Below are 15328 nucleotides of genomic sequence, written 5' to 3'. Positions count from 1 at the left end.
CTTTTCAAATTCCAAAACTTGAGGGCAAGTTTTGAAACTATTCAAAACTAATTAATTCCATAACTTATGTGTTTAAAGTAGTTTTAATCCAAAAACTCTTCAAGTTCCATAACTTGAGGACAAGTTATGGAAGACTTTAAACTAACAAAAGAAGTAACTTTTTCTTTATTTTATAACTTATGGATTTAATTATGGTTACATATTTTTCTTTTAATGAAGTAACTCTTGAACTTCCATAACTTGAGGACAAGTTATGGAGTCATAAAAAATTATTCAATGACACAAGACTCTTCATTTTGTAACCATTGCCAACTTTTATGAATTTTATGAGTCTTTAATGTGACTCTTCATGTAACTTGAGGACAAGTTACACAAACACATTTTATACTCAACTCTTAGATTAAAATGGATTGAAAACAACTATTTCACTCAACATTTCTATTAATCTAAGCAACTCATAAGAACAAGATAATTCAAATCAAACTTTTTCATGTAATTAGTCTAAACCTTTAAACTAATACAAAACATGAATCTATTGACAATTATCTTTGAAAATGGATTAGCATGAACATTACCACATCAAAAACAAGTTTATAAGTTCAAAAACAACTTAGGGTAATGTTCCTAGTCCATTTCTAGCCAAAAACCTCGAATATATGCTGTCTGGGGCTCCTACTCGGCGAGTGGCATCAACCAACTTGGCGAGTTGGATGCATTTTGCCTTGGACTCGGCGAGTCCATTCATGGACTCGGCGAGTCTGCTGGGCAGACAGCAACAAAACTCGATTTTTTAGCTTCTATTGCAGGTATAACAAGAAAACAAGCCTAGGCTCTGATACCACTGTTGGGTTTTGAGCATTCTAACACTCCTAAGTGTACATGCAACCCTAAATACCTTGTATCTATGTTTTCTCTATTATACATGCAAATAAGAACTTCCAAGGTATTATCCTAATCTAGCATACAAAACAATAACTATAGCAAGATAGAATACATACCTCTTTGGTGTAGAAAGTCTTCATGAAGCTTGAGTGCCTAGTGCCCCAAGTGTGACACCTCAAATGGAATCACAATCATCAAAACACTTAGAATAACTTAGAGAGAATTCTACACTTCATGAAATCGGCTAGCCCTTTTTTTTCACACACTAGTCTCTCTAGTGGCCGATTTTTTCTCAATAATAAGATGCTTATATAGTTATACAATTAGGGTAAATCCTAATTGTCATGACTTTCCATTTCCTTGGATCCATGGGTTCAAATACACCATGGAGCATCATATGGGTTTTGGCCCAACTAGATAAACCATGGAGCATTAGCCCACTATACAAGTATGGATGATTTACACAATCAACCCATATATTTAATTAGTCTTCTTTTGATCACTCAATTAATCCTAGATTAATTCTTGATCAATACTAATTAAATAATCTTATTATTCTTATTATTAATATACTAGAACTTATAATATATTAATAACCATAAGTGTCTTATTTCTCTCATTATAGTCTATCCAAGTACATGATGGTATGCAACCCAAATGGACCATGCCGGGTCGGGTCAAGTCTTACCAATTATAGTTATGGACTTAGACATTAATCCAACAGGCTTTTCATTTCCCCCATGATCCATGGGCTATAACCTCCATTGAGTATCCATGGAGCACCCAATGGGTCCTAGCCCAATATAGTGAATCATGAACCATAAGCCTACTATGAATGATTTACAAATCAATCCCCATATATTTAGTTAGTCGCTTTTTTATCACAAAATTAATTCCAAATTAATTATTGATCAATAATATGATTTCATATTAATATATTAGAACTTATAATATATTAACAAATGGTAAGTGTCCTTTTCTCATTTTGTCTATCCAACAGTTGAGATGTCGATGCAACCCAAATGGACCATGTCAAGCCGGGTCAAGTACATACTAAATATAGTTATGGACTTAGACACCTTATCCAACAGGAAGGTCTAACCGGTAAGCAACCCAACCCACCCGGGCCAAAACCTTAAACAAACCAATGAACCTAAGGCCCAGCTTGCCTCGCTTCCAAAATTTGATGACACCTTTGCAGTGTGACACCTTCAGGAGGACCATGTCGCCCACCTGAAACTCCAAATTCGAACGCCGCTTGTCGGCGTAGCTCTTTTGTCGGCTCTGAGCCGTTTGGAGCCTGCTTCGGACCTGCTGGATCCACTCCGTAGTCTTGAGTGCTACCTCCATACTCTCCATGACCCTCTGACCGACCTCACCCCAATAGATCGGGGTCCTACACTTCCTCCCATAAAGCATCTCGAAGGGAGGCTGATCTAAACTGGAGTGGTAGCTGTTGTTATATGAAAATTCCACTAAAGGAAGATACATATACGAACTGCCACCGAAATCTAGCATGCGTGCTTGAAGCATGTCCTCGAGAGTTTGAATTGTCCTCTCGCTCTATCCGTCCGTCTGGGGGTGGAAAAAGGTGCTAAAGTGGAGACGAGTACCCATCTCCTTGTGAAGATGCTTCCAAAATCTAGAAGTGAAACGGACATCTCGGTCTGACACTACCGAGACAAGCATTCCATGATGTGCCACTATCTCTTGCATGTAAATCTCAGCCAGCTTCTCGGCGAAGATGCTCTCCTGGATTGGTATAAAGTGAGCGCTCTTGGTTAATCGATCCATGATGACCCATATCCAATCGATCCCGCGTGCAGTCCTGGGAAGCTTAGTAATGAAATCCATGGTGATGTCCTACCATTTCCACACGAGAATGTCTAACGGCTACATCTTTTCATGAGGCCTTTTGTGGTCTGCCTTGACCTTCCTACAGGTCAGGCATCTCTCCATGTACCAAGTTACATCCCGCTTCATGCAGGGCCACCAGTAATCGGGTCAAAGATCTCTGGACATCTTCATCCGTTAATACCCTTCCTACTCCACCCCAATACGGTACCCAGACCCTCCCATGTAGCGTCAACAACCCTCAGCTATCTTAATGAAACAAAGCTACTCGGCCCATAATCCTCTCGCACTTCTAGCGCTCCTCCTTCAGGCCCTCGACCTACGCCTCCCTAATCTACTCCAACAGTGGAGTAATCACTGCCATCTCCAGACAGATATTTCGGATCAGGGTTGCCACTGCCTTGCAGCTCAGGGAATCGTCCACTACATTGGCCTTGCCCAGGTGGTAAAGGATCTCACAATCATAGTCCTTCACCACATCCAACCACCAAAGCTGCCTCGTGTTCAGATTCTGCTAATCCATGAGCTACCTTAAACTCTTGTGATCCGTGTAAATGGTACACCGGACCCCATAGAGGTAATGCCACCAAATCTTGAGGGCGAACATCACTTCCCCCCAACTCTAAATCGTGTGTCGGATAGTTAGCCTCGTGAGGCTTCAACTGCCTTGACGCAGAAGCTATCACCTGACCTCACTGCATCAACACTGCTCCCATACCTATGATCGAAGCGGCACAGTAGACTACGAAGTCATCTACTCCCTCTGGCAGGGTGACAATTGGCACCTCACACAATCGCTGCATGAGCGTCTCAAAGGCTGTCTGTTGCTCAAGACCCCAACGAAAAACCACCGACTTCTTGGTCAGTTGAGTCAATGGAACTGCTGTCTTGGAGACGTCCTGAATAAATCTCTTGTAATACCCTACCAGACCCAGGAAGATCTGAATCTCAGTTGGAGACCTTGGAGTCTCCCACTCTATCACGGCCTCTATCTTGGCCGGATCTACTAAAATACCCTTTTGGTTGAGAAGGTACCCAAGGAATTGGACCTCGCACAACCAGAAGTCACACTTGGAGAACTTCGCATAAAGTCTCTCCCTCCTCAGTGTCTCTAGTACTTCTCTCAGGTGCTCCTCATGCTGGTCCTGAGTCTTGGAGTAAACCAAGATGTCAACAATGAATATTATTACAAACTGATCCAGCATTGGTCGGCACACATGGTTAAGGAGGTCCATGAACGCGGCTGGAGCATTGGTGAGCCCAAACAGCATCACGACAAACTCATAGTGACCATAGCGGGTCCGAAAAGCGGTCTTCTGCACATAATCGTCTCTAACCCGCATTTGGTGATATCCTGACCGCAGATCAATCTTGGAGAACCAAGATGCTCCCTGAAGCTGGTCAAATAAATTATCTATCCTCAGGAGTGGGTACGTAACGGTTCTTCACTGTCACCTTGTTCACCTCTCAGTAATCTATGCACATAAGATGCGACCCGTCCTTCTTCTTCACAAATAGGATTGGGGCTCCCCTATTACACCCAAGATTTTGAAAGCCAAGAAAGTAAAGGAAACCCTAAATTTAGGAGGGACTCGGTGATTCCAAGGAGGAACTCGACGAGTCCAAGCGGGATCCGAGTTGAGGAATAAGTGACCAACTCGGCAAGTCGGCCAAGGCGACTCGGCGAGTAGGGTCTGTGCGAGGAAAACCCTAAATCCAGGGATTAGAGCCTATTTAATCGCCTCATTCTTCTTCCTAGTGCTCCTTTACTGTCTCTCACACCCAGAACGCCGCACCCTAAGCCCCCATTGTGATCATTCATGCTTTTGGCCATTTTTGAGTGATTTTGAGGAAGAAGAAGAAGTGGGAAGCTTTGAAGCATCAAGGAGTGGCTTTGGATCCGAAGTTTGGGGATCATTTCAGAGCATTTGAAGGTACTAAGTCGTTTCTCTCCTCCATATTTTCCTTGGTTATGAGTTTTGGGGCTTTTAAGCCATGTTTATGATCAATCTCGAGCTTGAGGTCCAGATCTGAGGTTGCTACCTCAGATCCATGCTTGTTTTGGTTTAGAATCCCGTAAAGTATCAGTCATTGAGTGGATTATGGAGCCTCTTGGTCTTAAACCTTAGTTTATGGTGCATTTTGCCTAGACCTCCTTCTCTACATGTAAAGTTTGCAACTTTACGTGAGGAGTAGGCTTGGGAAGAGTAGATCTACGGTTTGGAGTCCCTGCATGACTCGAAAGTCCTCTGCATGTTGTGGAACCGAATGGACTCGGCGAGTCCTTCAAGTGGACTCGGCGAGTAGCTTGAAGATGAGGAGGAACTCAACGAGTGGGATGAACAACGCGTCGAGTCGGATGAAGATGGGCATGAACTCGGCGAGTTGGATGAACAACTCGGCGAGTTGGTTGGAGATTGCCTTGTGCTCGGCGAGTCTGTTATTGGACTCGACGAGTCAGGTCGCATGGTCCCAAACCCTTCGAGTTAAGACTCGAGTCAGCGAGTCGAGCCAGGACTCAATGAGTTGATCAGGTCAGGATTCGGGAATCAGTAGACTCGGCGAGTCAGGGGCTGACTCGGCGAGTCAAGTCACGATTAGAAGGACTTTGAGCATAAGAACTCGGCGAGTCAGTAGGTGGACTCGGCGAGTAGGGTTGACCTGGAAGGTTGACTTTGACCAGGACTTTGACTTGGACTAGAGTTGACTTGGTTGACTGTCGGGGGTCAGTTAGACTAAGTGTTGCATTGATATAGATAGTTCGGGAAGCTAGTAGAGCCGGAGTTCAGTGAGTGGTCGGGCAGCAGCTAGTGGGATCATCAGCAAGTTCAGCCAGTGCAGGTGAGTTTCCCTTTGTATGAATGGGTCTACGGTCATAATGCCGGCCCATGTAGTTATGAGTAGAAGACCTGGGGGTTAGCCCTAGGCACAGTATGCTAGTATGATATTCGGACGAGGTCCAATGATAGAGGGCGGGTACCCAAGAGATGGTTTATGTGATAGTTTATACTTGTTGTCTGTGTGATACTTGTATGTGCCTGGTAGGGAGGTGAGTGTGGGCGAGGTCCCGTAGCTCACCAATAGCAGAGTGTGGATGGTGTTCCACATCTCAGTAGCAGCAGCCTAGGGGCGAGGCCCAAGTTAGGAAATGAGTGAGAGTGGGTTGGGCCCGTATCTCACTATCAGCAGGAGTATGGACGAGGTTCCATGACTCATCAGTAGCAGGACACGGGCGGGGCCCAGAGATAGGCGAGGCCTTAGAGCAAGAGCTGTTAGCATACGTTTAGCTTATGTGATGTTTTGTGATATGTGTATGTGCTATTATATGTTAGTGGGCGGGGCCCTGTGACAGGCGAGGCCTAAGTGAAACAGATCTGTATCCGAGCGGGGCTCGAAGCCAGGCGGGGCCTGGAGCGGCGGGGCCGTTGTAGCGGGCGAGGCCCGAAGTAGGGGGCGAGGCCCCGGATAGCGGGTGTGGCCCAGTATGTGCAGTATGTGGTTATGCATGGTATGTGGTAAGGTGGGGAACTCACTAAGCTTCGTGCCTACGGTTTTCAGTTTTGTTTTCAGGTACTTTCGGTAGCGGAGGGAGGAGCTCAGGGTGATCGCATGGCACACACCATAGAGTAGTCAGCCTGGGAATGTTTACTCTGATAATGAACATGTGTTTTGAAAACTTATACTCAAATTATGTTTTGGAATGATGACTTTGTTTAAAGTAATGTTTTATTAAAAGAAATTTTTGGTCTTGAATTTTGGGTCGTTACAAGTTGGTATCAGAGCCTTGGTTTGAGGGATTCGGGCATACTCTCGGGTGTGCCTGAACTCAAACTAAGGGATCGGATAAAAAGTTTTCAAAAGCGAAAAGACAGTTTTGTAAAAAGAATTTTGAGAATGAAAAACAGTTTTAGAAGAACAAAAAGAATCCAGAAAGAGAAGAGCTTTGAAAAGAGAAAAGGGTGTGGTGCATGCAATCAACCGTGCTCAAGTAAGTACCCCAAAATACCCATACAAGTTTATGTTATGATTATCAGTTGGTAGAACAGCATGCTAGAATAGGACTAAGGATCTAGGGATGATGCCTTATGTGCCTGTTATTTGTGCTTTTGAGCTGCATAGTAGTGCTGATTAGACAGTAGTAGGATAGCCTGTTTAGGTTATGCCTGAGTTATGAGTTTGTGTTGCATGCTAGTTCAGATTCTTGCTATGTGGATATAATTGCTTGAGTATGTTATGGTTAGATTTTCCCTTGTTCGAATGTTGCTTGCTTTGTGCATTGTGGGATTCTGAGTGATGGGAGTTAGCCATTAGGTGGATACGACACGTCACATGCGATCAGGGTTGAATAATCTCAGAGTGGTGGATTTGGTCCTATTGCGCAGCTCTTGTTTGAGTCCAACCGTTGTAGGGACGAGTATTTTACTTGAAGGATTATCTGAGCCTCGTTGCATGTGATGGTATCCAGGTGATGGCTAATTGGCATCACAAGGAGACCTTCAGCAGCTGAGGACTGGTTTGAGTTGAGTCAGAGGTTTCCCTAGGGTAACCCTAGGATGAGATAGTGCTGGGAGCAGTATTAGTGGATAAGGGACCTGGTGGAGTCAAAGCAATTACTGAGGAAAGTACGGATAGATGTGGAAGGTAGTATGGGCTCGTATTACTAACAGCAGAGGATCCGTACTCGATTCGGGAAAGGCCGAGACAAGACCGGGAACTTGGTAGGGTATGTTTGGTCTCGCATCAGTGATGAGTATTCAGATAGTGGTTGTGTTATATTTTCAGCATGGTGACATTGCGAGAGAGACCAGCGGGCGGATCAGGCGCCGGAGAGGCATCAGGCTCGGGTTTAGGGGCCGAGCAGCTCGAGGAGCGGATGAGAGAGTTGATATCAGTTGAGGTTACGCGCAGTATTCTAGCTCAGACTCCTGTGATCTTTGGTACGGTCAAGGAGGGTATACTGGAGACCTTGGATGAGAGGCTGGGAGCCTTCCGTACTGAGATGATGGCATTGATGAGAGCACGTACTCTAACATTTCGAGAGTTCAGAGCCTGCGGGGCACCAGATTATCATGGGGTAGGGACCCCATTGCTAGCAGCAGATGGTTGGCCGATGTTGCCAACGCTTTTCGTACAAGCAAGTGTCCCGAGGGGGACAAGGTTAGACTCGCCTCCTGTCTTCTGAAGGACAGAGCGAGGGATTGGTGGGAAGAGATTGGTCATGCCCTGGGAGATGATGCCGCGTTGGACGCGATGACTTGGAGTGATTTCTCGGCCAGGTTTAAAGCGGAGTTCTCACCGACTATTGAGGTGCAGCAGCTGGCGCGAGAGTTTCAGGATTTGACGCAAACTACTGAGACTGTGGCGGACATTACCACCAAGTTTAGGGAGAGGGCTCTTCTTGTACCGTAGTATGTCGCGGATGAGGAGATGAAGAAGGCCCGATACCATGAGATGTTGAGAGCCGACATCAGGGAGTTCGTGAGCAGGTCCGGCTGTAAGACGCTGGAAGATATGATTTCTCGGGCTAGAGAGAGGGAAATTGATTTGGAGCAGATCCGGAAGAGGAAGCCGGAAAAGGTTCAGGTAGCTACAGGTTCGGGCAAAAGGCCCAAGGGATCGGATTCGAGATCGAGGGACTATCAGGACCGCAGTCGATGCGAGAAGTGTGGCAAGACGCACGGGGGCGCGTGCAGGAGTGGTAGCGGTGGTGAGTCTGGTTGTTTCAAGTGCGGTCGGACTGGTCATTTTAGTAGGGATTGTACTGCTACCACCGCACAGGGATCCGATTTGTTATGTTTTCATTGCCATCAGCGGGGCCATAAGAAGGCCCAGTGTCCCAGTTTGTTTTCGGCAGGACGGGTGATGGCACCCGCCCCTGCAACCTTGAGGATCACGGATGGCCGTCAGGGCCGGGTGGAGGCACCTGCAGCAGGGAGCAGGGCTTTTCAGATGACGACCTTGGAGACGCGAGCGACGCCGGACGTTGCAGGTATGCAATTTCCATTTTCAGTTCTTTTATTTTGTGCATGATTATGTTGTTATGGTCCTACATCATTATTGGTATGAGTATTTTGTTTTGAGTGGTTGATTGTGATCAAGTTATATGCCATCTGCATACCTTGGATATTTGTATGGTAGTAGGGGATGTGCTCTATTGAAGAAGGTTTCAAAGGAAGTAGTAGTTGTAGCATGCGTGGAAGGGATTTGGTGCGTCTTGTTAGTTCGGAGTGGTTCAGTGATAGAGCTGGATTGGTGAAATCCCTAGCTATGGCTGGCTTGGGTTCCTCAGTAGATGGATTATGGGTTGGTAGGGATGATCAGGATCTCTTTTGAGTATTGAGCAGCAAAGGGTAAGCAGGATCGAAGTGGGGGAGAATCCTCCGAGTGTGCCCAGGGAGGAGCACGCAGACCCAAATTGAGTACATGACCTCCGAGGAGGAAAAGAAGTAGTTCAGCGTTTGATGGATTGAGGATTCAGGATTGGGAGTTTGGGAAACTCTTCGGCAGCTAGCGCGTACGATGGTGATGGTAGTGCGTGGATGGGAATTCAGGTCGAGGATCGCCCGAAGGACTCGCGGGAGTCGGAATAAGGATCTTGAGAAGCTAGTGGCACATGGGTGCCTTCGTATTAGCAGTCAGTAGTGGAAGTGTTGTAAGACTACAGAGCAGCTGTAGCATTCACTAGCGGTCAGCAATGGATGGTGATGTAAGCCTATGGGTAAGCCGTAGCATTCCTTAGTAGTTTCGTTAGTGGAGTTGGGGCGAGGCCCTTATCTCCTAGTGATCAGGTAGGGATCAGGATTGAGTAGTGGATGAGAATGATAGGGAGTTGCCTGTATAGCCCTAGAGAGGTGAGACCTTGGGAGAGGCCGCTCCAGGATATAGTTGGGTGAGACCCGTGGGCGAGGCCCGTATGAGATTAGCAGTGTAGGTGAGACCTGAGGGCAAGGTTGCTCAGTAGTATGGTTGGGTGAGACCCGAGCGGGAGAGTGGTTAGACTAGTGGGACTGGGAAGTTAGAGGCGTGTGGGACCCGTGGGCGAGGCCCGAGAGTTTTGGCAGCACAGGTGGGACCTGGTAGGACCTTAGTGTCGAGGTAGGGGATCGAGGATCCCGGGATTGTGGCTGCAATACCATAGCTGATATACCGTTCACTAAGAATGATCCTATAAACAAAAACACAGAACATAAAGAGATAATGAAGAAGGTACATACCAGTAATCACATCAGGGGCTGCAATGTCCCCTCTGCTGTCAACTGCAAGGCTCTGCTCTTCGCCATTAGCGCCTCAGCCCAACCCTGTCGGCCGTCTATAATCCACAAAGTGGTAGGAGCGGGTGCCATCACCTGTCCTAGTGCTGCTAGACTCGGACACTAGGATTTCTTGTGTCCCCTCTGATTGCACTGAAATCAAATCACATCAGTTGCTATAGTGGTGGTGGTAGTAGCAGTATAATCCCTGCTGACATGTCCAGTTCAGCCGCACTTGAAGCAGCCCGAACTACCCGCCCTACACGGTCCCTCATGCTCCCTGTTGCACTTGCCACAGCTGCCTCGACCCTGCTGGCCCTTCACTCAGGAATCTACCTTGGGCTTCTTACCTAAGCCCTTCATGCCAGACACTGCCTCTGGCTTCCTCTTCCTCTCCATCTCTAAATCAATCTCCCTCTCACGAGCCCTCACTATCATATCCTCTAGCGTCTTGTAGCTAGACCGGCTCTCAACTGTCTGATATCACTCCTCAGCATCTCATGATATCGAGCCTTTTTCATCTCCTCGTCCTCCACATACTGTGGAATGAGAAGGACCCTCTCTCTAAACTTGGCGGTAATCTCCGCCACTGTCTCTATCGTCTGTGGAGATCCTGGAACTCCCTAGCAAGCTATTGCACCTCAATAATAGGTGTGAACTCGGCCCTGAACCTGGTTGTGAAATCACACTAGGTCATCGCATCCAAGACTATATCATCACCAATGGCTCTCCCAACCTCCTCCCACCAAACACGTGCCCTGTCCTTCAGAAGACATGATGCAACCCTAACCTTGTGCCCTTCGGGACATCTGCTAGTGCGGAATACGTTGGCGACATCCGCCAACCATCTGGTACTCGCAATGGGGTCTCGGTCCCCATGATAGTCGGGAGCTCCATAATCCCTGAACTCCCTGAAAGTCAGTTGTGCGACCCCATCATAGTCGCCACCTCAGTGCGAAAGGCACTCAACCTCTCATCCAAAAGCTCAAGAATGTCCTCATTGATCATGACAAAGATCACAGGAGTCTGGTCTAGTATGTTGCGCGTGATCTCGGAGGAGATGAACTCCATGGTCTGCTCGTCTAGCTGCTCAGCTCCAGAGCCTGAGCATGATCCCTCATCGGCATCTGAACCGCCGACTGCTGGTCTAGGTCGTAAAACCACCATTCTGAAAACATATCATAACAAACCTCGGGATACTGAACGTAACTGGAGGGATCTCAAATTCTACAAGTTCCCTAGCTTTATCTCATCCTTCCTTGATTCGAGTATAGATCCTCTACTTTTAGTAGTATGGGCCCATACTACCTTCCACATCTATCCGTACTTTCCTCAAGAACTTCCTTGACTCCACCATGTCCCTTCTACTACTACTGCCTCACATGCTACTGTCTTCCTAGGCCTGCCCTAGGGTAATCACCATCCCACTCTCCGCCATCAGCTGCATAAGAAGTCCCTACTACCTTCCCTTAACTAACTCGCGAATACTATTACATATTACTCAAACTAGATAATTCTTCCAATGAGAGATCCTACCCTACATCGGTTAGACTCAAACAAGAGCTACGAAATTGAGCTAGACCTAACCTTCTGAAATTATTTAGTCCTTGTAATATGTAATGTAAAATATTCGTTTACTAGTCAGTGAAAACACAACTAGAACTCCTAAAAAGCACAAAGTAAGCATCATTCGGACATTGAGTATACATAATCAAGCATATACTAATCAGCTATCATACTGTCTAATTTGTACTAGCATGCAGTTCATAAAGTTGATACACATATAACAGGCACACAAGGCATCCTTCCTAGATACTTAGTCCTAACCAAGCATGTTGTTCTCATAAAGCTGAAAAACATATCATAACATAAACTTGTATGGGTAAACTAGGAGTACTTACTTAATCTCGGATTATTGCATGCACCACACCCATTATCTCTTTTCAAAATTCATTTTCTATTTTCAAAATCCTTTTTGTAAAAAAATGATTTTCTTTTGAAAATTTTATACCACTTCCTTAGTTTGAGTCCAGACATACCCGAAAATGTGCCCGAATCCCTCAAACCAAGACTCTGATACCAACTTGAAACATCCCAAAAACACGGTCCAAAAATTTCGTTTTGAAATTTTATTATAAAACCATCAATCACCCATAGTCATAAAGAAAACCATACATAATGTATCTCAAAATGTCTATCAAATATTGTGACAAAACATATGATAAAATATCAAAGTCCCAAAACAATCGCAGGCTGAATGTTGTGGTTTGTGCCATGCGATCATCCCAAGCCCTTCCCGTTGCTGCCGGAAGTACCAGAAACCAAAACTGAAACTGTAAGCACGAAGCTTAGTGAGTCTCCCCAAGCTACCACATACCATACAAATATCATACAAGTAGGAGACATGGGCCCCGCCCACTCTCATGGAGATTCACGCCCCGCCTACACTCCGCTGTCTAGGATATTCGGGCCCCACCCACACTCTGTTGTCTAGGAGATTCGGGCCCCAACCACACTCCACTATCTAGGAGATTTGGGCCCCGCCCACACTCCACTACTAACATGCATACAAGTATCACACAGACAACAAGTATATCTGCCAAGTAATCGCCTATCTATTCCCAAGTAATACTACGATAACTGGGCCCCGCCCATACAAGAATGCCATGAGATTCAGGCCCCGCCCACACTCAGCTACTAACATATCATATAGACAGGTTGACCTTGGTGCCTTCGCCCCGTCCCTAATGAAAGGAAACTCACCTTGTATGACTGACTACTGAAAATTTGGGTGAGGAATCCCTTTCTACTGCTCCGACGACTCTCCGGCTATAAATTCCGTAATGACACTGAGTCAAAAACTGATAATTATTCTTAGTGTAAAATTACCATTTTAAACCTGGACAAAGTCCACATCCTAGTCAAAGTCAACCTTCCAGGTTGACCGAACTCGTCGAGTCAGCCTTGTGACTAGCCGAGTCCTAGAACTCAGAACCCTGTAATCACAACTCGACTTGCTGAGTCACCCCATGACTCGTCGAGTTCCCAAACTAATTTGTCATCGCGATTTCTCAAACTGGCTCGTCGAGTCTTCCTCAGACTCACCGAGTCCTGGCATAATCAGAAAGGGAACAATATCCATCTACTAGCCGAGTTCTATGAACATCATCGGAGTTTCTTCATTGGACTCGCCGAGTTCCCTCATGAACTCGTCGAGCCCCTTGTAGATCTAACCTAATTAGCTGGTTCCACACTTCTACAGCACCAAAATCCAGATCTAGGTTGTTTCCAAGGTCCATTTCTATAAAGTTGGAGACTTGATGGCTTTACACACCTTAAATGGACCCAAACTCAAGTTATAGCTACCTACTTCCATTAACATGACCATGGCTTGGATGGAAACGTGTTCAAGACTCCTTTTATGACTCTAGAGGCTAAATATCACAGGGAAGAGGTATTGCATGGCATACAACCCATGAGAAGCAACTTATCCTACTCAAAAGGGTCAAAAAGACCCACAAATCAACATTAGAGGAAATCTAAGATATGGTTTATTAAGCTAAGAGCTTTTTACCTCAGAAGGCTGTCAAAGGTGAATGCAATCCCGGATCTTGATCCTCTTCCACAAGCTTGATAGCTCCAAGCTCTTCCAACTATCTTCTATAACACAAAAACACACTCAAAATCACAAAGGTGAAGCTCTCAATCGGATTAGGGTTTCTAGAGGACAGGGAGGCTGGTAAGGGAGGGCCAAAGCGGGTTTAAGTGGTTTAAATAGGGTACAAAACCCCGAAAAAAGGGTTTCCTCCTAGCAAACCTACTTGTTGAGTCCATGCTTGGACTCGTCGAGTAGAACCCTTAAACCACGCGTCCAATCTGGCATCTACTCGACGAGTTAGGGCTACCAACTGGTCGAGTAGCTCAAAAATAAATACTTTAATAATTTAATTGCGTACCAGGAACGAGGCGTTACACTTTTAATGAGATTATGTCCTATCAAACATGTTTGGCTAACGACCCACCACCAACCAAGGGAGTGGTGGGTAAGAGTGGATACCCAATGGTGATGATTTTATAGGTTGCTTCCTTAAACTCCCTTTATAGAATGACTTCGTGAATGAGGTGTACTAGCGGTTTGACTGACTTAGTCTTATACATATAATTATTAAACATTTAATTATATATATATATATATATATATATATATATATATATATATATATATATATATATTATAAGATGTATTTTGAAACATGTTAAAATAACAAGGGTTTAGTCATTTAATAAATCAAACTTTTAATTTAATTAATTAACTTTAAACCTTCTATGGATTTATTAATTATCTTTTCATTATCACTTAATTAAAATATTAATAACATCCATAATGATGTATTTTAAACTTTTCAAAATACTAGGATTTTTAATTTTAATTAAAATTTTCAAAAATTAAAACTATATAATTTAAAATTTTAAATAATTAAAACCTTGATTTAATAATTATCCAAAAATTAAACAATTAATTAAATTATTAAATCACATAAGAATTATCTATTACATTAAATAGATTAACTTAATCTAACCCTAATTAATGGATTTTGAAACTAATGGGTAGGGATATCCATAATTATCCAATAAAAAAATTAACAAGATAATTACCAAAAATAACAACCTACTTGCTTATCTCTTAGATTTTTGAAATCTATTGCTTGGAGTGGAAGGCAAGGCTTTCAACCTTGCCTAATAATCAAAAACCCTAGGGTTAGGAAACCCTAGATTTCGACTCCAAGGTGGCCAAAGGAAAGGGTTTAAAAGCCCGTTGCAATTTTCGAAAAATCTAGGGTTACAAACCCTACATGGCTTAGGGTTTAATTGCCATAAACTCTAATTTTATCGAGTTCAATCAATTTCATCAAATCTAATTGAAAACAAAAACCATACTCTCTGATTCCACTGATGGGTTTTATACATAGCAAACAACCTAATATGTGCATGCAACCCTAATTTGAAGATCTATGTTTCACTATTAGACATACAATCATTGAGCACAACAACAAGAAACCCTAGAAGGTATGCATAATTTTCGAAATTGGCTATAAAATAAATTTAAGAAACATAACTTTATTGTTATATTGTAATAAGAACAGATTCCTTGAAGATCTTTAACTTTGAGTGCAAGTGTCACAAGTGTAACACCTCTAATGGCTCACAAACATAGTAATCAAGAGAATGATATGAGAGATAAGGAGGGGTGCTATGATTTTCGGCTCTTCTTAAGGTTTAGGAAGCCTAACATAGCTTAAATCCATAAGGGGCTATTCCCTTTATATAATTGTTGGTTGCAT

This window comes from Lactuca sativa, chromosome 1 (assembly GCF_002870075.4).
Source record: "Lactuca sativa cultivar Salinas chromosome 1, Lsat_Salinas_v11, whole genome shotgun sequence".
NCBI classification, from domain to species: domain Eukaryota; kingdom Viridiplantae; phylum Streptophyta; class Magnoliopsida; order Asterales; family Asteraceae; genus Lactuca; species Lactuca sativa.
This window is presented reverse-complemented; position numbering follows the sequence as displayed.